Source organism: Ictidomys tridecemlineatus, chromosome 10 (genome assembly GCF_052094955.1).
Source record: "Ictidomys tridecemlineatus isolate mIctTri1 chromosome 10, mIctTri1.hap1, whole genome shotgun sequence".
Lineage (NCBI taxonomy): Eukaryota > Metazoa > Chordata > Mammalia > Rodentia > Sciuridae > Ictidomys > Ictidomys tridecemlineatus.
Genome location: NC_135486.1, coordinates 43,865,252 through 43,887,068, shown reverse-complemented (window position 1 = coordinate 43,887,068; position 21,817 = coordinate 43,865,252). Strand labels below are relative to the sequence as shown.

At 39.3% G+C, this 21,817-nt stretch overlaps 1 protein-coding gene and 1 long non-coding RNA gene across 14 annotated transcripts in view; one reads left to right on the top strand and one right to left on the bottom strand.

Moving 5' to 3' along the window:
• The window catches only part of Esrrg (estrogen related receptor gamma), a 595,402-nt gene that overhangs the window by 20,201 nt on the left and 553,384 nt on the right, over positions 1-21,817 (top strand). Inside the window, exon 1 of one of the 8 annotated variants that reach the window (XM_040276853.2) lies at positions 21,018-21,122. The exons of 6 other annotated variants lie outside the window; for them this stretch is intronic. The gene's annotated coding sequence lies outside the window, so the exon portion shown is untranslated. Of the gene's footprint in view, positions 1-21,017; positions 21,123-21,646; positions 21,774-21,817 lie in introns of those variants that run through there. One more of the 8 variants, XM_040276851.2, reaches the window with a different exon arrangement.
• On the bottom strand, positions 1,558-21,725 carry LOC106145176 (uncharacterized). 6 transcript variants are annotated; one of them, XR_002485006.3, is made up of 6 exons: positions 21,586-21,725; positions 19,487-19,616; positions 18,359-18,455; positions 12,465-12,577; positions 7,475-7,611; positions 1,558-1,867 (listed from the first exon to the last, which is right to left on the bottom strand). It is a non-coding gene; the product is annotated as an uncharacterized LOC106145176 (long non-coding RNA). The 6 variants fall into 6 exon arrangements; XR_005730357.2 differs by lacking the exon at positions 1,558-1,867 and having other exon boundaries at positions 4,556-7,611; XR_002485009.3 differs by lacking the exons at positions 1,558-1,867; positions 7,475-7,611; positions 12,465-12,577 and adding exons at positions 14,658-15,002; positions 15,745-15,894.

The window sequence follows — 21,817 nt, the reverse complement described above, 5'->3', positions numbered from 1 at the left end:
AGTAATAAGGACTTGGTGAACACCTTGAATCAACCATAGTCGATTTGTGAGCCTACTGGTAATAACTACTAATTTTTTTCCAAAATGAAAACTATTCTTTCCCAAGACGCCCAGAGTTTCTTCTTATTGTAACATTGATTTTAAAGCTCAGGATTTTGTCATCTAAATCAGGTCCAGATATGGATTGGTCTTCCTGGGGGTAGTTCTTTGAAAATGGTTTCTCTTAATCTGAAGATAAGTTATCTGCCATCCCTCCTCACACACATATACTTCATAGATGATGGTGGTAGAGAGAGAACTGTGTAAACACTCGCAGTCAGAAAAGTGGGAGGTGGGATGGGAAGCTAAAGCAGTTACTGATCCACGGCAATTATGAAAATTGAGCTGGTCACATGTTGCCAGCACCTTGATTAGATTCCAGTCTTGCTTTCTTGGAATAATTCTCTGGAGCTCTTATGTCTGTTCTCATATATATTGGTTCCATCTTTGAATCAGCTTTCCTTAAATTAAAAAAAAAAAAAAAAGCATGTCTGTAAATAAGTAGCTTTTTCAGCCTCTGTCCTTCTGTCAGAAGATGGGGAGTCTCAAGGCTTCATCCTGTTCTGTCTGTCCTCTTTAGTCAAGACTGCTGACACTTCTTCCAACACAATACTCTTAAAAAAAAGTTTAATGGATTTCCCATGAGTTATTGGCCTCACCTTCATATCTCTTTACTACATCCTTCATTATCTTGAGCCCTATAATAGGCTACTTATAACACAATTTGGATACTTAGAAGTTCTCTTAATTCACAGTGTCAATGATGCTTGCCTGGAGAACCTTAGAAAGCCCTTTTGTTGTGGAAAGGGGCATCCTCTCAAATCTCTCTGATGTCCACCTTCCATCCATGTCCATCCATCTGTAGTGGGAATGAAACCTAGGGCCTTGTGCATGCTAGGCAAGCATTCTACCAGTGGACTATACTACTGGAACCCTTTCTGAGATCTTAACAAAGACTTGGGATTTGATCTATATTAACCATTTCTTATTTTGAGAATCCTTTTTGAGAAAGACTGGAGGTGAGAAACAGTTTATTTTGATATCCAGTAAATCCTGGATCCTTTGTAATTCACCTGAATTCTCAATTTTTTTGAATAGTCTTTTTAAAAAAATTCATCCTTCTCTTCCTGAATTTTATTAAAGGCAGCTACGAGAAACATTTTTCAACATTCTACCTAGAGATCTTCTTAGTCATCATCTCAAAATCATTAGATACTCAGTCTCTTCTATTTTCAGTATTACTCTAGGCAAGAATTTTGCCAACTGTTCTGCTGGTTTTTAATTCAGGTGACTTTTCCAAAGCCCCCCTCCCCCATATTTTTCTATCCTTCATATTCTCATTTCCATGAAGCTCTTCCAGCTGTCATTAAACACCCCCTCAAGGCCCTAAGAACTGGTGGTACTTCTTGGTCCCCAAATCACTGTCACCCATTTTAGATTTTCATGACAGAGTACCCTTCTGATAACAAATTCTGCTCTACTTATGTACAGCCATGTGAAAACCACATAAAAACTTGGTGGCTTAAAACAACCATTTTATTTTGCTCGTCGTTTTGTGGATCAAGAATTTGGGAAGAGTTTGCTGGACACTTCTTCCTTTGGGTCTCTTCTGTATTTGCAGGCAGATGTCGGCTAGATAGCACTGTGGTTAAGGGCTAGAAGCCAAATGGGTCACTCACATGGCTGGCAGTTGACGCTGGCCATTGTCTGGGAATTCAGGTGGGGATGTTGACCTCTGTCCATGTGGCATGGGCTTCTCACATCATGGTGACTGGATTCCAAGAGGGAATGTGTTGTGAGAGAATGTTTCAAAAGACCTGGATAAAAACTGCAAAGTTTCTTATGAATTCACCTTGAAAGTCCCAGAATGCCACTTGTACTGAATTCTAATAACTTATATACCATGGGCAGAGTTATTATTTTCTTAATGAGATGGGGAACAAATAATTTGTTGCTATCTTTAGTTTTCCACAGTGACTATCAAGAGTTCTCAAAAACTATCCCACTCTTGAGAAGATTCTGTTGACATAAGAGCCAGCTGTTAAAAAAAAAAAAATGGGAGATGATTAGGGGGACTCTCTGGATCTAGGAGAATGATTTAAAAAATTTTTTAATCCAGAGAACCCTTCTTGCAAAATGCTTTTGTTCTGAAAACTTCCTCAAGTTTTTGAAATCCTGCAAACTTTTTGAAGAGGACTTTCTTCTTTGGCTCATTCATATCATTCTTCCAGTTTTGAATGCCCTGGACTCATCTGCACATAAATTTTGAAATTGTGTGAATCCCTGTCAGAATGATCCATTTGTTCACTTCAGCTGAACAGTCCACCCTATTTTGCAGTCTGCAGCAGGATTCAGTGATGTTCAGCAGTGGTAAAGGCTGACCTTTGTTTTGGTGAGCTGAGTGCTGGAAACAGTGGGGTGGTGAAACCCTTGGTCACATCCTCTGTGTGAGGGGATGTTGGAGGCTCCAGAGCTTATGCCATCCATGTAGGTGTAACGATTCTCAAGGTGTCTGTGTTGAAGGGGTGAAAGAGAAGGACCAGGAAATTTCAGTGTGCCTCTCAAGCAGTCAGTCTCTTGGCATCTTGAGCTCCAGGTCCCCAGTGACTGACCTCTATTTTTAAATGGGGACCTGTTCTTAGGATACTTTTCGGTATGGTCCACACTTGGAGTAAACAATAAAAAATGACGACTTTAATTCTAGAATTACTGGATGTTTGCCTTCTAACTCAGAGTGGCATTCGTAAAAGGATGGGGGTGGAAGCAGGGCTAACCCTAACAGGAAACTAAAGCCAGGAATCACTTGGGTAAAATTCGAGATCATATGCATGCAATGGTTTGGAATGTAAGAAATCATAACTAATCAAAGTCAGTGATTCCTTGTCATCAATAAGATAGGTTTGGAGGATGAGACCAAGAAAGAGGAGAGCAGGATTTCCCTATCACAGGGCTGGTATCATGGTTTCAACTCACTGATAAACTGGGAGTGAGTTTTTAGCATGCTATGTTCAGAAAAATCCTGAGGCCATGTTTGGTATGGGTACAAAAGTGTACCATGATTGGTTAACGCTGTCTTCTAGGGATCCAAGGCTGGGTGGGGCTGGCAGCCTATGTGCCATGTGTATGTCTGTGGTCTGGCTGTTGAGGAGGTTCACACATGAACTTCAGGATATGATGAGCTTGGAAAACTTTCTAGCGAGCAATAAAGTAAGCTAGTGATGTGGCTTAGAATTAGAAACTCATTGAACAGGGATGATTTACCCCTTAAAAAGGTCAAGGCACACTTACCCCAACTAAAAGACCTTTAATGATATGCTGTATTCTGGAAGTCAGAAATTAAAACCACTCAGAATTCTCTAAACACTGGACCTTTTCATATACTGTAACCATTTTGCCACTAGCCTCTTTGACTTTTTTGGCCTCTTCTTTAAAAATTTTGCCTACTTTACTGTCTACAGTCCCCAGATTTTATCTGGAATATTGGACGACTTCAGATTTTCTTCCAGCTACAGTATTTGGCTCCATTGATCAAGACAGTCATTGGGGTAGGTGGAGGCAACCTCCCCCACTAGGGCAGGGGTGTGTTAAAAGGTAGAGGAGATGTGTGTTTTAAAATAGTACTTAAATTGATTGAAGTGAAAGATGGCACCTGGTGAGAAGTTCCCTCTCCAACTGTGAAAAATGGAGAATGTTTGCAATTTCCTCATCTCCTTGAATGGCATATCCAAAACTTGGGTGCTTCATCTAGTTCAGTCCAGAACATTAGCAGAGAAACACATCTAAATAATTTGATTATAAGGAAACAGAAAATGACCTCATACCTCTTACCTGAGATTAAGGTGGTCTCTGGATATATGTCTATGGGTAGCAAAAAATGTGTATGGAATAGAGCATAGAGTTTGTAGCCAACTTTCTTGGTTTTTCTCAGAGCCTATTTAAAGTGGCTTTGCATAACATCTAAATGCAATAAAACTTTTATCCCATTCCATGTCATGAAGTCCTCTTGTAATATTCTTTTCACTGGCTTATTCAAATACAAACCTGAGCACTGTGATAAGAAAATCAATTAATTCTCTGCTCTTCTGCATTTGATGTTGTCCCAAATCTATCATATAGGTAAAGCCCATCTATCATAAGTAAAGATAGTCTTTTAGTCTATCCCAGTTCATGTTTTTGTATCAGTTATCAGACATCACAATTTTAATAGGAACCTATACAGTTTGTTGTAAATCTATTATTGTAATGATTTTTTAAATAAAAGGTTCATTTGCTTTAATTCAACAGTTTTATTTTTAATTTTTTGTGGCACTGAGGATTGAACCCAGGAATACTTTACCACTGGTCCACATCCAAGCCCTTTTTATTTTTTTTATTTTGAGACAGGGACTCACTAAATCGCTTAGACTGGCTAGAACTGTCAATCCTGCTGCCTTAGCCTTCTGAGTCACTGGGATTACAGGTGTGCACCACTGCACCTGGTAGTTTTATTTATTTATTTTCCTCCCTAGAATAACTGTTTTGTGTGAGGTTAAGTTAGATGCTGCAGTCTGCAAAGACTTCAGACATACCTCTATCCTCAACCCTATCCTCAAGGATTATATGAATTTATGGGGGACAAGGGTAGAATACTTCCTCACCTCTTACTAAGGGACACCCATAAGTACAAAGTAGAATTATGGCAAATACCATGAGAAAACTGCAATAAACTTATGAAAGTCCAAGTGGTGGAGAAATTGTAAGCGAAGGTGGAGATTGACTATAGGGAGGCAGCATTTAGGAAGAGATTTGAAGGATGAGTAGGGTTTTGACATATGGAAATAGTGGATTTTTGAAAGAAAATCAGAGGTTGGGATAGTTGCAACTCTATCTAGGCTCCTTTTACAAGGTTAAGAAGTTATATGGTAAAGGATTAGAAGAAAAGGCAGAAAAAAGTAGGAAAAAAAAAAACAAAAAAAACTGCATAAATTTGAGTACCAGTTTAGGGTATTTGTTTATAATTTGGTAAGTTATGGAGAGAACTGATTTTTTTAAACATTAGCAGTAATATCATCAGAGTCAGTAATGGCATGCTTTAAATAGAGTTCATCTCAAATGGGCCACTCTGTTTATGAAAATTTTTATCTATATATGCACATAAATATGTACATATAAATTTTCACAGCCAAAGGAAAAGGTTGTATATTATGGCATAAAATTATATTTTTTTGGCTCTGACTCAGCAGTCATAAAATCTAAGTATTTCCAAGCATAAGAAAGATGGAAAACACTCTTTATAACATCTTAAATAATTGTATGGAGGCCAATCGTACAGCCCTTGTGCATAAGTAGCTCAGATTGAATTTTAGGAGAGTTTTTTGAACATTTCAGCATTAACTTTGGGCATAGAAACAGACCATATATCTAATGGCTAACTTCCTTGTGAACTTTTAGTCCCAACTACCTACAATGAAATGTTCATATATGCATTTAAATGCAACTATTAAGAAGAACTGGAACCTTTTCCTATGTTTGTTGCCTAATAAAACAAACTTTCCAAACTAACCCCGAGGGAGTAAAAGTGCAATATAAGTTTTCGATTCCAAGTAAAAGGACATAACTGGAAATCACACAAGACTCTGTCAGGGAAGCATTGACATTTGATTCATCCATGAATAAATTATGGTTGTAGTTTGAGTGCTGGGTAATGCCACTACCAATAAAAATTAATGTAAGCTAAACTGTTTACCCAGGACAGGAGAGTTGGAGTCATGCAGAATCTAGTGAACATTAGAAGGGAATATCTTATAAATGTTCTAAGAGAACAAATGAATACTATCATATTTATTTATTATCTTTAATTTTTCTAATGTAACATCACAGAATGGCAAAATTCACTGTTTCTTTTTCTTCTTTTTTTCTTCTAAGTTCTAAGACTAAGCCAGACTATTATCAGCCAGAAAATACTGAGAGAAGTCAAAGTTTGAGTTCTGCTGTAATATTTCTGCTTCCCTTGCAAAACAGATTAAAATATGGAAAATAATCAGTCTAATCAATATGTCTAGATCTATTAAAACTGCCTTCATCACTCCAGTTTAAATTTTTTAATTTTTCCAGATGGTAACAGAAGAGGAGAGATGGAGGGGCTGACTTTTAAATCATGATAGGCTTGTAGGTGGTGGTAAGAACATAGAATTAGGCAAAAATCTATTGTGTACCATAAAATTTTTATAGTGTTGGACACTTTAGAGTGATAGGAGGGAGTTTAGAACCACCGCAGCCAGGCAAAGGAAGTGGTCAAGGTTACAGGCAGTAGGGTTGGAGGTAGGGTTGGTCATGGGGATGGGGGCAAAATTCAAAGCCAAGTATCCCCTTGTCAGGAGAACTGCAGGTCTGCCAAACATCTAGTAACAAGAGAGGTGATGTTATCAAGAAGCCTGCTATGGGAATTTTGTTTACAAAATCCCCCTTGGTCAGTGAGATTCTTTATCCTGGGCAACTCAGAGGTTTTCCTCTTCCTTCATATTCAGTTCCTAAAGTAAAACTATCCATGTCTTTTACAACCCTATCTTCTTTTTTAATTATTTTTTTTATTATTTATATGTGATGGTAAATGCATTATAATTCTTATTACACATATAGAGCATATCATCTTGAGTAATTCACACAAAACACTTTCAGGAATTAGTCATATAAGCCCTTAAAAAAATACTGAGATCAGATAGAGGTTTTTTTTGTTTTGTTTTGTTTTGTGTGTGTATGTGTGTATGTCTGTCTGTCTGTTTTGGCAAGGAGCTATCTGACAGGTCTCCCTGACCAGATCGGGACCACTTAGAAGAGAGATGACCTTCATGCTGCCATTGAATTAGAGATTCTCCCCTTTGATCTCAGTTCTGTATGAGATTTTAAATACCATTCCTTTCAAAAACAATGGTGCCCTTGTTTGAAAATTGTTTGAAATCTATAGCTCAGAGACTATTGTATTTAAAGTTGTCCACTGTTCTCAGAAATTTACTATTTTTGTCTTTGGAAAAAACAGTTTTTTAAAATTCATGGCAAATTAAATCTATTATTTTGGTTACCAATTTGGGCATATTTCATTGACCTTCAACTTCCACACAGACAACTGAATTCACCAGTCTGATTCAGTCACTCTGGTTTGGCTCTTAACATGATAATTATACAGTGTAAAGGTTTATTTTGTTTCTCTAAAAAGTGACATAGGGTGCAAATGAGGATGTTTCTTGGTATCTATGTCATGACCTCTAGCATTGCCCCCTAGGAGACCTCAAGGTCACACAGTCAACAATTTCATGTGCTTGGAAATTACCAGCTGGCAAAAAACTAAAACTTGAGGCTAGAGGTGGCTTCTAGGATAGGGCAGGTGTGAGGCTGATTGTCCACATGTAGGTAGGAGGGGAAAAATCCTAAGCAGAAGAATAGTGTGCAAATCCGTTACCATGGAGACAGGCTGGGGTTCCTGCAGGAGTCAGCATCAGGAAGTCCAGCAAGTGGTAGGTGGTGCCTTCCCAGCTATCCAGGAAGTCCAGGTGAGACCAGTTGGCAGTGACCCAGAAAGATACAGACTGCAGGCTGCTGTAGAGAGGACCCACACACAGGGTCAGCATTCACGAGCCAGATTGGAGCCCTCAGAGCATTCTGACTAAGGCTGGGGAGATAAATAGCTCAATTTGAATGCTGGCCCCACCACTAACTAACCACTGGCTCTTGCCAAAATATTTAATCTCTCTCAACTTCAACTTCTACAAAGTCTATAAAATGAGATAAAGCTTACCTTGGAGGATTATTGTGATGTTAAAGTGCTCATCACATGACTGAACTACATTAAGAGTATAACATTTAATAAGTGATTTTTAAGAATTGGCTACTAGGGTTATTTTTAGAGCAAAGAATGTGATTATAGACAAGAGGAGTTTAGTTACTAGAGTTAGGATATCCTGTCAGAACAATATGAGAAGAAGGATAACCATGATTTAATATTCGCCTTCTTGGTCTGGAGGCATATTGGAATGGAACTGAATTTGCATGTGGGTCTCATGGGATCATCTTTGGGAATGAGTAGGTCACAGGGAATAGGAACTCAACAGAATGTTATACTTTAATTATCTAACTGTGTTCACATGAACATGCTTAAACCATGATCATCCAAAAGCTGTTTCCCCGAGAAGTTAACTCATCATGGAAGCCTTTCCCAAGGTTTGTTATCTACTGTGGAAGCTTCATCCATAGGAGGAGTTTTTATGAATCTGAAATCATACTGTTCATCACATTTTTATTATAAAATTAAAAATATTGGATAGGAAATGTATTATAACTGAGAAAACAGTGGCTTGTCTTCACAAGAGACTTGTCACTATTTTCTTCCAGCTTTCCTTAAGTTTTGAGTAATGGAGCCACACCCAGAAGCCAAGTTTTCTGAGTCTAGGCTCTAAGATTTTTTTCCCTCTTTCTCTATTTTGACTGCAAGTCCATGGTGTCTTTCTATTTACTCCTCTCCCATTTCATTTGTTTTAAACAATAGCCTGTTGGACTTTTCCCAAATGACTAAACACTTACTGGGTACCAGAACTCTATAGGATGCTCCCAGCCATGTGTGGTCTATCCCAGCACTGTTAAAAGGGGCTACAGGAGACACACAGCTTAGTTCCATCTTTGACCTTGGCCATATTTTATTTTGTTTGAGCCAAAATTAAGTCTATGAAAGAGCAAAGGTAAGAATTTTTGTGAGCTTCAGAAGGAATAGGTGCTGTGAAAAGAACAGCGCTCTAGGGGCTGGGCTCAGTGGTACAATGCTCGCCTAGCATGTGTGAGGCATTGGGTTCGAACCACAGCACCAAATAAATAAATAGATACAATACCTTTATTTTGTTTGTTTGTTTATCTACAATGAGAAAAAAAAAAAAAACCAAAAACCAAAACAACAAAAACGGGGCTCTAGAGGATAGTTTGAGTGTAGAGTCCTGTTCTGGAAACAGTTTTTCCAGAAAGTATTTGTGTTCCATAGCAGCCAGGATCAGAGCAAACAGTGGTTCTTGTCAAAATGGTATCAGATTTTCCCCCTGATCAGGACTCTCCATTGGCTTTGCTCTCTGCTTTCGTCCCCCAGTATTTCCAGCACCCCACCCTGTAACACTTCTGATTCTGCCTGGGAGAATCAGATTTCTATGCCAAGTCTGACCACAGAAGGAAGATGCGTGGAGACTGTTTGCTATTTCTTGAGCAGAGCAAACATGCCGGCTTCTCGGGGCCTTTGACATGGAATGGCTTGGAATATTTTTACATGGAGTTTCTTAAAGTCTCCTACTCACAACAGTCTCTGTGTTTGTTCATGTTTCCCCTCCAACTCCAATCAGTCTTTCTCTTTTTCCTTCTTCTTATCTCTCTATCCTCAGCTGCCTGGCTGACTCTCTAGGTCTCTGATCTTGTCCTCAGTGGTCTTTGACCTCCATCATCTTACCCCTTGATGCATTAGAAGCCCTTTCCTGGGTACCTCTACAGGACTCATATGACACTAGAATTATCTATTATTGTGCCTGTTTCCCCAAACAGTAAGGGCTTCTTATAGGCTGAGGCTATGTCAGATTTACCTTGAATGTGTGAGTGATGGATTAGCTGGTCTTCAGTACCTATTTGTTAAATAAGAAAAGACAAGGACTGAATTTTGGGAAGTTATTCTGAAATCTGAGGGTGAAGTAGGTGGGAAGATTTTAACTTGGAGGGTGTAGAGAAGACCTGGGAGAGAACTGGAGAAATGGTAGTTCATACACTGTGGGTGGAATTTTCTTGTCTGTAAAAGTTGGGTTTTTGTTTTGTTTTGTTTTTATACAAGGAATTGAACTCAGGAGAGCTTTACCACTGAGCTGCATCCTTAGCCCTTTTTATTGAAACAGGGTCTTGGTAAGTTGCTTGAGGCCTTGCCAAATTGCTGAGCCTGGACTCAAACTTGGAATCCTCCTGCCTCCGCCTCCCCAGTCACTGGGATTACAGGCATGCACCATAGCACCCAGCCAAAATGGGGTTTGAACAGCATTTATATGAGAGGATTTCTATGAGAATATGTCAGATTGAGAACTCAACACATTTTAATTATTATTTGAAAAATCTTAGCAGCAATGCTCTATAATAGTGAAGACCAATGCTCTGGGGCACGTTGAGGATTGACTTCCAGAGTGATTTGCTGAACTCCCACACATTTCTTAATCTCTTTTCACCTAAGTTTTTAAATCTTTATAATGGAAGTAACAAATAGCACCTCATAAGATTGTTGTAAGATTATATTAATGCATCTACTATGTTTTGACCTGGCATGTAGTAATGGTTTAATAAATGTTGGTTCAACATACACACACACATATATGAGTGGAAAGAAAAATTGTCAAAGTAGAATCAACATGACTTTATAATTAAATTAATGTGCACATGAGCATGTGGGTTTGAGGTAGAGTAAGATAGGAGAAGGAATCTGAGATAAATTTTGTTTCAGGACTGAATAATCCTACAGATGATACCTTGAACCACGATTGAGAGCTGAGAAGCTAAAAGAATTTGGGAAGTTGGGCCAATAATTAATTCAATTTTGTAACTGGTCAGTTTGAAATGCTAATAGTATAAACATTACTTTGGTCTCGTAAACCAAAAATGAAGTCTCAAAATTCTTGGAGTAATTTTGGGCATCTGTGTATTAATGTTAAGAAAGGAGGGTAATTTCAGATCTAGAATTTATGATTTAAGGATCATTAGCACATAAGTATAAAAAATGATAATAGCTAATATTTGTTGAAAACTTTGAATACTGTACTAAACATTGTATATACATTATCTCAATTTTCTCTGCATCCCTAGGAGGTAAATACTATTAGTAGATACATTTTACAGGTAGGAAAACAAAGACATAAAGCAGATGAGCAACTTTCCAAGGTCACCTGATTGAGTAATGAGTAAGGGTTTGACTTCAGACAGTTTTATTCTGGAACCTCCCCTTTCTATTCTGGGACTGTCTCCAAATGAAAGGTTCAAGATGTGATTGGTCAAGACAGCATGGCAAGAGAGGATGTTCCAATGGGGTATGATTTTGAACTTAACCATCCACAGTCATTCCCTTGATATTCTCAAGTGAAAGAAAAGGTTCCCCTTTATAAAACCAAAGGCAAGAGTTTCATAGGTGATGTGTGATGAATGCGTGGGTATTAGAATTTCAGACTTTGAGGTCTTTAACTATCCTAACTGGTTCAGGTTCAGGATAGTGTTGAGACACCAAACCCTGTCTTAATAGCCAGGCACTCTGTCCCATAGTTCACAACAAAAATTGCATGTATCAGGGATCATTCAAAACAGACTCCCACTTCCCAGCCCTGACTTTACTACAATGTGTATTCGGGTCAGCCTGGCATGCTGTGTTTCTAATATGTACCTGGGAGAATCTGCTGGGCAGCCTGTTTGAAACCTACAACACTGACCAACCCAGTTTGCTGGGAATTGAAATGTGGTATTTTTGTTATATAAAGTATAGCCATAAAGAAATGATATTGCTTTTCTGTATGAGTCCTAAACCAGCTATGAAGGTGATTTTAAAAGAGAAATTCCCTAAATGTTTAGAGCAATCACAGGATCACTGAGGTAATTACGTAGCCTCCCCAAGTGACTGTTTTGAAGGGAAATGCTAGTTTGGATGTGTAGTTTCTGGTGTATTTAATAAATACCACTTTCATTACTAAAAGAACTTCCTTCATAAATGTGATTTTTCTGGATAGAAAGGGAAATGTAGAGGAGTGGACCATTCATTCAGTGTTATTACTATGTATTCTCCATTTCATTGTTACTCTCTCTGTTTGGAGTGGAATCGATCAATTGGGTCATTTTCTGAGCTCGATGGACCATCATCATCCCTGTTTATATTTGAAATGTTCACAGCACTTTGGCCTTTATAGAAAAGAGCTCTGAACTGATGCAAAGACTTCCATTAGAATTCTATGGAACACCCTTCCATGATACGATTTGACCTAGGGAGATCTGAATCCACTCAATGATTAACATTTTTTTTTTTTTTTAATGTCAGGGATCTGCTAAATTTTTATATTTCAGTTGGTCTGGTTTTGGTGTATAAACAGTAGTCCCCTCAGCTGATCTAGTAGGTCTCTGTACGATTCATGACTTACCACATTTCTGTGAGGTTTCACATCTGCTGTTGGAAACAGCCATTCTATATGTTTTATCTCATAATAATTACACAGAAAATTAAAAGGATCAATTCTAATTTAACGATCTTTTTGCTTAACCAGTGTTTTGCTCTGCTTACAGATTGAATCACTTTCTCACTTGATTTTTCTCTAAGATAGGGATCCTCTCCACTTAATTAGATCATTATGAGGTATAACTAGAATTGGAAAACAAAGGTGCTTTTAAAGGGGATCTAACTATGGACATATTACCTTCATTTGAATTTCTCCCATGCTGCATTTCTCTTTGGCCAATCATTCATTTACCACACACTTACTGAACACCTACTCTGTGACAATGGCTCTTCTAGGTACAGGAGATAACACTGTGTGGAAAAAAAAAAGTCAGTGTTTTAGTCAGCATTTTCATCACTGTGAGCAAAAGACCTGACAAAAACAACATACAGAAAAAAGTTGTTTAGCTCATGGCTTCACAGGTTCAGATGATGGTTGGCCAACTCCCTAGCTCTGGAGCTAGGTGAGGCAGAACATCATGGTAGAAGGATGTGGCAAAAGAAAACTGCTCAGGACATGGCAATCAGGAAGCAGAGAGAACGCTCTGCTCACAAGGGACATAATATAAACCCCCAGAGGCACATCCCCTCCAATGACCCTCTTCCTGTAGCCATACCCTACCTGCCTATAGTTACCACCCAGTTAATCCACACAGGTGGATTAATCCACTGATTAGTCACAACTCTCATAATCTAATCATTTCACTCTGAACGTTTTTGTATAGTCTCACAAGCTTTTGGGGGACACTTCATGTATAAACCATAACAGCCAGAAAATGTTCTGCTCCCACGAAGCTTGTAGACATAAAGGGCGAGGCAGACTGTAAATGGAATGAATAAGTAAATATCAAGTGTATTTGAAGGTATTGAGGGAAATGAATGAAAAATAAAGTAGGGAAGTAGGAGGGGAACACTGGACTAGGGACAGATGATGTTTCAGTTTTAAATAGCGTATGGAGTGGGTGGGTCCTTCTAAAAGAGTGACACTGAACATGGTTTGGAAGGAACCGAGGAAAGCCATTGTAACAGTTATCCAGTGGTGTTCCTTAAGATGTTGGTCCTGAGAAATGTGAGCTAGAAAGGGGTTTCACCATTCAATCAGTTTGGAAATTTTAGGTTTTAGACATTTCCAGTGCTCCTTAGCATATGAAATGATTTGAAAAGGCCTGGTAAAATTAAACCTGTTTAATTCAGATACATTTAACCATATTTCCTTCCTTTTCTTTCCTCCCTTCCTTCCAGGTATGCTAGAGAAACTAGACCCTAGCTCCGAATCCACCCTCAGCTGTGGATGTGATGTTGCCGAGTGGTACTCAGTAGGGTTTTCCAGGCAGGGTGGTTCAGGTAAACAGCATGGATTCCAGAGTCCTGGGCCTCAGTGTAAAACCCTTGGATCTGCCACTTTGTCCCAGAGAAAGGTGAACCTCCCTTTTAGTTTTTGATTGTTTGATCTAAAAATAATAATAATTCCAACTATGCAATGTTATTGTGAAGATTAAATAACAATAGCACTTTATAAATGAAAAAGTACTACAGAGATGGGTGTTTCCTGTGCTTTTTTTCTTTTGCTGTTTCAGTACTTGGGATGAGTGGATCCACTGTTCTACCGTCTACGGTCCATTTACAAAGAGCTTTACCAGAGGATCATTGAAAAGGAGAAGGGCTTGAGTTATGGGTTTGTGCAAGGGCTAAGAACTGTGCTACTCTGGACTAGAGTCTAAACTTGGACCCTGTTAGCATCAGGCACCAGTTGCTAAATGAGCCACCCACAGGCCATTTTATCACATTGGCTCAAACTTTGCTGTACACTGGAATCAAGTGGGAATTTTTCAAAAGTACTATAGCTTGGTTCCTACCCTCAGGCATTTCTAAAATAATTGCTATGGGGTATGACTCAAGCATCAGAATTTTAAAATCATCCTAAGTGATTTTATATGTATCAGTAGTTTGGGAACTACTGATATAAGTTACTCCTTGTGTTCCTCTTTTTTAGAAGTCTGGCTATGTTAACTTTGTTACTGTAACAAAACACCTGGGATAATCAACTCAAAAAGAGGACAGCTTTATTTTGACTCACAGTTTGGGAGGTGTCAGTCCATGGTTGGTTGGCCTGTCATTTGGGGGCCCGTGGCAGGCAGCACACCATAGAGGGAGTGTGAGATGCACTAGACTGCTCACTTCATGGCAGCCAGTAAGCAAAAGAGAGAGAGCAAGGGAAGGGGACAGGGTTCTAATACCTTCTTCAATGGCATGTCCCCAGTGACCTAAGTTCCTTTCACTGGGCCTTATCTCTTAAAGGTTCTACCATTTTTCCAGCATAACAGACTAGGGACCAAGCCTTCAACATATGATCCTTTTGGGAATATTTTAAGGTCCAAACTGTAGCCAGGGACAAGAGAAAAGCTCACAAGTTTATTATGGTTACAAACTGATGAACTTGGGAGGAGAATTTTCTTTTTCTTTTTTAATCAGCTGTTTCCTTTGACAAAGCATGGTACTATCCTATGCATTTTCTCGTTTAAACTTCCCCCAAACCCTGATACTTAAAGATTACACATTTCATTTGGAAGGTAAAATACATAATCGTAGAAGGCTAAAGAAAATTCTTTAGGAATTTGAAAACAGGACATTCGGAGTGCCTTCTCTGTCTTTTCCACCAGATATTGACAGTCATTGAATCCTGCTATGGGCTTACGATATTTTTTCCCATTTTCTTTCCTCAGCTTTCTGGCAAAATCTGAAATGAAGCATGTTTATATCAGTGTTGAATAAAACCAGTGTAAACATTTTTTTGGAAGAAGTGATAATAGGATTTTCATTTCAAGCTTAAATCTGATAAAAGAAGGCCTTTATTCCCTTATAAGAAATTATAAGGGAACTTATAGGCCAATACATAGTAATGTAGAAATTTTATGAGCAAAGCACTGTGGTCTGTGGCCTATCAGTAAGGCTGGCCCAGCACTTCCCATTTTTCAGCTTACCTAAAGCATTTTCTCAAAATGGGAACATGTGCAGGCAAGTGTTCTCTGATAATTGTTTATTCATTTAGCACTTACAGTGCATCTACTGTGTGCTGGGCTCTATAAGTCAAAAGATAACTAAAACATCTGTTACAGTAAAGGCAGCCAAGACCTTTGAGCAGTGGACAGAGTAAGGAAAATTCAAGTGTGAGTAAAGCCTCGTTGGTCTCAGTGTACTATAGGAATGTTGACGGCAATGGAGACAAAGAGGGGTCCGCCACACGGGGCTTTCACTGGGGATGCAGCGAGGTGTCACTGTGGAGGAGTTCAGAGAAGAGGTGACTTTTGAAGCTGTGGTTATGCCCCCTTATGCCAGCCCTTTGGGAATTTCCAAACCAGTGCGGTAGGAATCATGACCCAGTGACGGTAGGGCAGGGACTAAAGAGGAAATCCAGATGTGGAGAAGTTGGGTGAATGGCCACCGCTGCAGTAGCAGCGAGAGGCAGGAATGAGACTCACCCTGGAGGGTTCTGACTCTAAGTTTAGTGTTCTTTCCATGACACTGAGTTTCCTCTGCTGCTTCAGCAACTGGCAGGTCCATGGAGATGAAAACATAGTCTGTAGCTTGTGGCATCAGGTGACATCTTGATTATTTTTTTCCAGTTGAACCTGGTTGCCAAGGAAAACTCTTTCTCCCTTCTGTACCCAGGCAGGGAAAGTGGTATCTCAAAAGGAAAATTGTGTCTTGAAAGAACTCCAGAAAACCTCATGGGGAAGTAGAATTCTGAGATGGATTGTTCTTTTCTGAAATTTATGCTACAGTACAGCTGTCTACCAATACTTAAAATCACTAATACTATTTTGCCTTGGTTGTTATATAATTTCACAATTTGCAAATTAGATCTCATTCAAATAACTGCAACTTTACTCCAGACTCTAAGTCCTTTATGTTCATATTTTTTTTTTTTTTTTGCCACATGTCTTACCAGCCTAACCCATCCCCAATTCACTGCTTGCTGATTCCCAAATAAATTTCTCCAGCCACAAATCTGTTCTTAATCTTTCCCAGGGCTGGTGGAATTGGGCTGTTCCAAAGAACTTTAAAGCCAACGTATCTCAGACCAAATTCATTATTTTCTTAATCTTCTTTTTTCTGTCTCTTTAATAACATTTAACTCAGTTGTCCAAACCAGACATGAAAGTCTGTGAATTCCAGTTCCCTGCCAAATATCCCTCCAGTTCTTCCTCCTCATTCTTTGCCACCTCGGCTGCAGTGGACTCCTAACTACTCCTTGAAACAATGATTATTTTCCTACATGAATCTACCTTGCTTAATACGCAGAGAATTGTCCAACCAGCTTGGACAAAAACAGAAACCTCATTTCAATTCAGTATTCAAGTATTTTGAATAGGCTGCTATATTTTCGTGTTGTCAGTTAAGTGAATTTCTTTGATTGAGGGTTTCATCGTGTCTCAAGGCCATCATTCTGAATACTGATAATTATCATATACTATCCATGTTGTAGCCAGTGTGACATTTGGCTTCAATGAATGTGTATCTTTTTTTTTTTTTAAGTTCATTTAAAATAACTTGTTTTTGTATCAGTTGTTTTTAACCTTTCTGGAGTCATAAGGAATGTGAAGAAAGTTGTGGATTTCTCTTGAGAACAATATACACATGCTCACTTGGCCTATAATTTCAAGATCTTTGTAACTCATCCATGGATATCTAGGTTTCAGCTATCATGAAACCTGGTTGAGGATCTCTGCCTGATATGAAATTATTTTCATATTTCCATATTATACATTCCTATTTTAAGTAAATGTTCTAATGAATTTGGTTTTTGCTGAGATGTGATTAGCTGTCTGTTTTCCCAGAGTCTGTACCACATCATCTAAAAATGTATTATGGATAGGGCAATGGATTCTTCCAAGCTCTAGGATTTTGTGAGGTTCTTTAACTAGTAAAGGGTGGTAGGAATCAACTTGGATTCTCAACCAGGGGACCTGAATTCTTGTCTCCACATGCTCTACTAACTTTGGGAAACTTTTGGAAACATTAATTCAGGTATACAACAAAGCACATCTGACATAATATTTTATTTGAATTAATAGCATCTTTTTCATTTCTACTATATTATTTTCCTCAACAAAAACCTGGATAGAAAGTGAATGATATCAAACTATTCAATACCTAAGAATAAATAAAGGAGGGGTGGGATAATCTAAGTGGTACAGCACTTGCCTGACATGTATGAGGCCCTGAATTCAATCCCCAGCACCACAAATAAAATTAAATAAAATGAGAAGAATAAATAAGGAAAGGAACACAAAGAGAAGCTTACTGAAATCACTTCCAATAAGGAAATATGCAAAAAGGCCCCTTCAGGTTCTAGCTCCTAAGTCTCTTCATTGATAGATCTCTGCTCTTCAACTAGTGTCAGGATTCAATTCAAACTACCTATGAATTGAAGACATCAGGCAACACAGACTGAATTCACCTATATCAAATTGAGTCCATACAATAATTTGGTCATGTAGGCAAGTATGAATGATGACTAACAACATTTTGGCAGAAATGATAGGCTATTGGTACACATGGTTATTAATAATTTTGTCTAACAGGGACACTTTGGGAAAATATAAATTTGATTATGCTTTTGCATATGAACTTAGTTTTTCAGAGCTACCCTTTAGTATACTATGGATTAGAATATGAACTTGGCTAATTTTACCTGAGTTCTCTACAATCTTTCTAGTATTCTCCAAAACAATAATCCCACGACGGACCAAATATTCTTGCTTGCTCTTTCTCTCTGTCATATTCTAATTGAGCCATTGCAAGGAACTTGGAGATCTGTTCCATCCTGTGTAGGCAGGAAACTGAGGCACAGCATGGTTAAATAATTTGCAGAGGTCACACACTGCTGACCAGTAGCTGATCTAAGGTGAGCTAGCTCACACATCTTTTGGCCACCAGTTCCCACTTGTTTTCTTATCTTTCAAATAAGAAAGCATTAGTTAACTCAGAAAATGAAAAAACTTACCAGACAAAGGCTCATATCGGCCAAAAACCCCATAATGATTAATTTTATGATAGTTTTCCCAACACTACAATTATATACTTGCTCACCCTCTTCACCCCCACATCAGGTTCTTCTTCACCATAATGTGCTTCTCCAGTTAAATAGTTTTGTCATCCATCTGACTTGATTGTTTTCTAGGGACATCTGAAATAGGCAGAAACAGGTTTATAATTTCTTCAGTTAAAAGGATAAAGCCTTTGTTACATTAGACTTTCAAATTTTATCCAATTGAAAAGTGGCATCCTAGCTCTACAAAGCACAGTTGTGTATCAATTAATGTATCAGAAGCTATTTAATGAGAGATAGTGTTGTACTTGGCACTCTGGTAGGCAGACAGGGAAAGACAGAGAGAGAGAGAGAGAGAGAGAGAGAGAGAGAGAGAGAGAGAGAGAAAGCATATTTCTGTCAGAAAGGAATTGAGAGGTGAAGAAGGGATTGAAAAAGAAACCTCAGAAACAATTAGAGACCCGTGATGTTCTACATAATAGTGAACATTGTGGAACAATGAGAGAGAAAGATCGATAAACCCAAGAATAATAAATAACAGCTTTGTGGGCAAAATAGGATTTGAACTTGGCCTTGACCAGTGGATAGAATTTGACTGGCAAATAGAATTTAAAGAGGCAGAAGGAGGGCATTGAATGATTGGGCAATGCCATTGGAGTAGGAGTTAACAGGGTATGTAAGATGAACAATGGGTGGCCAGGCTGACTGAACCAAGGGTCCACGATGCCAGTAGTTGGAAATAAGGTTGAATAGGAAGGTAGGCAGGTAAGCCGAAGACTGATTGAACTCAGAGCTCTTGAATTTGAATCCCATCTGTGCACCTTGGAGCATATAACTTCTCCATGCTTCAGTACCCTAGGTAACAGGAGATAATCACCGTCTTCCTGTTTTATTGTTAAGGATATTTAATTTGATTCACCAGTAAGGTTTACTACCTTGCCTCCCATGTGTTCTATATACCTTAGTAAGCATTTTCATGCCCTCTGGTTTGGTTGGGAAGTGAAACTGAACATGCTACAACAATATTAAATGATTATATTTTAGGTGAAGTCAGACCAAAAAAAGACTTGAAAGTAGTCTGAGAGTCTGAACTCTAATAAACAACACAGAGCTGTTCTTAAGCAGAGTTGAATTTAGGGAATCTCAGTTTAGAAAGTGTCTATTCAGACCTTTGGAGCACTTGAATACTGTGCTCTGCTCTCTTCTAGTTGCTCAGACATCTCACCCTGGGGAAGGAAACCACTTGGCTGCCTGCACTGGTATGTGGATTGGTGACAAACAGCAGGGACGGCATTTGGTCTGAAAAGAAAAAATGAAATTGGATTTCAGGGGATTAAAGTTAGTCACATTTTTGTGGTTCTTTTCCTTTGCAGTGGGTCTTTAAGGGTCCAGTTCTGAGGTTAATAAAAAAGCTGGAGAACAAGATTGAATATTAACGAGTACCTCTTGGATAGTTACTGGAAAGTTACTATAGATGGTCTCTGAATAGGCCTTTGCCCTCTTAGAAACACTGACTCTTGTAACCTCTAGGCATGGGCTTGACTGCACCAGTTCATCTTGTGGCATTCCAAGGAGACCGATTAGCAGAGGCAGAGGAGCCATGTCCAATTGTCAAGGGTGGAGAGGCACCGCTCAAGTCTTGGGATCTGGCCATTAGTCAATAGTCCTCTGACCCTCTTAGTCTACTTCAGCTAGGCTCTTCTCCAATTCTGATTGTCTGGCCTTTGCATAATTACAGTGTCTTCCCTGTGGGATTTGCTAGTGATTCTTGGACTGTGACGCTAAAGCAAAGAGGCCCAACAAGTTACTTGCTATTTTCATTAAACTTAGCCAGTTTCTCCAATAGTTTACCTATTTAAGGTTAACTATGTTTAAACACCCAGCAGTTGCAGATTATCTTGGATAGTTAAAAAGTTTTTCTTTCAAGCCATTCTGCTTTTCAGATTGAACATTCTCCTTGGCACTTTGTATTTTGCAACCTCGGCTTCTGCTGTCATCTTTTAGGAATTTGGAATCAGAATAGAACTGTGACTTTACCCATATGTGATGGTGATCAAGGTCAAGCAGGAGTTTGAGGGGGGAAGTCCTTAGCCCATTTTGCTACTCTAAAAGGGTAATTAGTGATAAAGAAGGGTAAAGTGTTGGCCAAACCCGGTGCTTGATATTTTTTTAATCAGGAACATACCCATGGTGAGTAAAATACACAATATTAATAAGAGAAGTTACAGAAGACATACCAGACAATGTACAAATAACATGAAGTAAACATACAAGAAGAAGTTATCTGTGCTTCACCTATCATGTGGTCACACCATCTAAAATACCTTATTTTTTGCAGAAATAAATATTAAGGAATGTTCTTGAGACCTTTCCTACTGATCTTGGAGAACAGTTATAAAAGTGAGAAATACAGTATATAGTCCACAGTAACATCTTTGTATTAAAAAAAAAAAAGTTTTCCTGCCACTGTACAAAAGTCAAAAGCTAGTTATCCTTTTTGCCCTTCCAAACTCCCCTGGTGAGTCTGATGCCAGGAGCCCCCCTTCCTAAATTTTATGGTGTGTCCACAGAGCCCCTCAAATGGAAGCTTGGACTTTACTCTGTTTCTTCTCCCCTCCCCTCCCCATTTTAAAAAGGCTTTAAAGAACATCTCTGGGAGACAAAAATAGCCCCAGTTGTGAGAGGCCTGCACACTGGGAATGCAACCGAGACATGCAAGTCAGCAAGTGCACGCCGCGAACATGAGTGTCTGGCCCTGGGTGGATGCTCCTCGCTATCTTGGTGCCGATTCTCTGCCTGGGCCCGGTGGGTAGAAGGGAGAAAGGTTTTACAGGGTGGGAGGTGGGTCGGGTTGGTTTGGGATCCGATCGCCTAAGAATGGAAACCCCAGCATTCTGGCTCAGGGGGCTCTTCCTTCCCTTCCCCCCACGTTTTTCAAATTTATTTTGCCCAGGCGAGGATTGGCGACGGTCAGAAGGGAGCAGTTGGTACTGAGTGTCACCCTGAAGGTAAAATGAAAGACAAAAGATGAACGCATGCTTGCTTTCCTTTTGCAGCGGCTGCGGCGGCGGCAGGAGCAGTAGGATTTAAAGGGGAAAAAAAAATCACACGCACATACACACATATATACACACCCAGAGGCGTCAATTATGCAAACGCAATAATGCGATCAAATCATGACTGTGCCGGGAATTTTTTTTTAAAAAAATATAGATATTTATTTTAAAAAAACAGAGAGAAACGCATGCAAACAGAAACGTGCACATACCACGTAACCACCCGAGGAGAACCTGGCAGCCTCTCTCTTCTTCTGCCAAGTTATCATTGAGAAAACAGACAGGCATCATGACGTCCTGGGTCACAGGGAGTGCGGACCGACGCTACCAAGAGAAAAGGGAGGCGCCTCAGCGCTCCGGCTAGCCGCGGGCGCCCCTCTGCCCCTCGCAGCCTGGCTCGGTGAGTGCACAGCCGCTCGGGACGCGGACCCCGGGTGCCAGGCC